Below are 631 nucleotides of genomic sequence, written 5' to 3'. Positions count from 1 at the left end.
GGTTGCCACCACGCAGGGCAAGTCGTTCGCTGAGGTAGCCAAGAAGCTTTCTTCTTAAAGAAGCATGCTCATCAGTGAGACGAAACACTCAGTTTGGAGCAAATCAATATAGCTCACGTTTTGTTGCTTGTATTTACTGATCCATTGGTGTTTGTGTAGTGCTGTAATATTAATACATGTAAGTAAACATAGTGTTTTAAAGAGCGCATTCGATGGTGGTGCGTCCGTGCCATAGCGGTCTTGCAAGCGCACAGTGGTGATTGGAAATTCATTAAGTGCTCGTTCAAGTAGTATTTCGTGCCCCCAAGTCGGAAGTTGCAACCCGACCTTCCTGTCGAGCCAGGACGTCATTTCTCCACGTTCGTGCCGTGATTTATGTTGACATGTCTGTGTATAGGCAGATTGATCTGTCCGTCTTGCCGTTGGGGTATCCTTAGTGGCGACGGCTTTCATGTGTGCTATGCAGACTGGATCCCCTGGCGACTACCGAAGCTTGCGAACTTAGCCGCGTCAGAGCTGCCATTACCATAGGATCGCTAATATCAGTCTCTCTTCGGTTAATAACCAGTCTGAAATATAGCTGTCGATCAAACTCGCATTGGCGAGAAGAAGTAACAACACCACGAGTGCA

This window comes from Phytophthora parasitica, assembly GCF_000247585.1.
Source record: "Phytophthora parasitica INRA-310 unplaced genomic scaffold supercont2.444, whole genome shotgun sequence".
Classification (NCBI taxonomy): Eukaryota; Oomycota; class Peronosporomycetes; order Peronosporales; family Peronosporaceae; genus Phytophthora; species Phytophthora nicotianae.
This window is presented reverse-complemented; position numbering follows the sequence as displayed.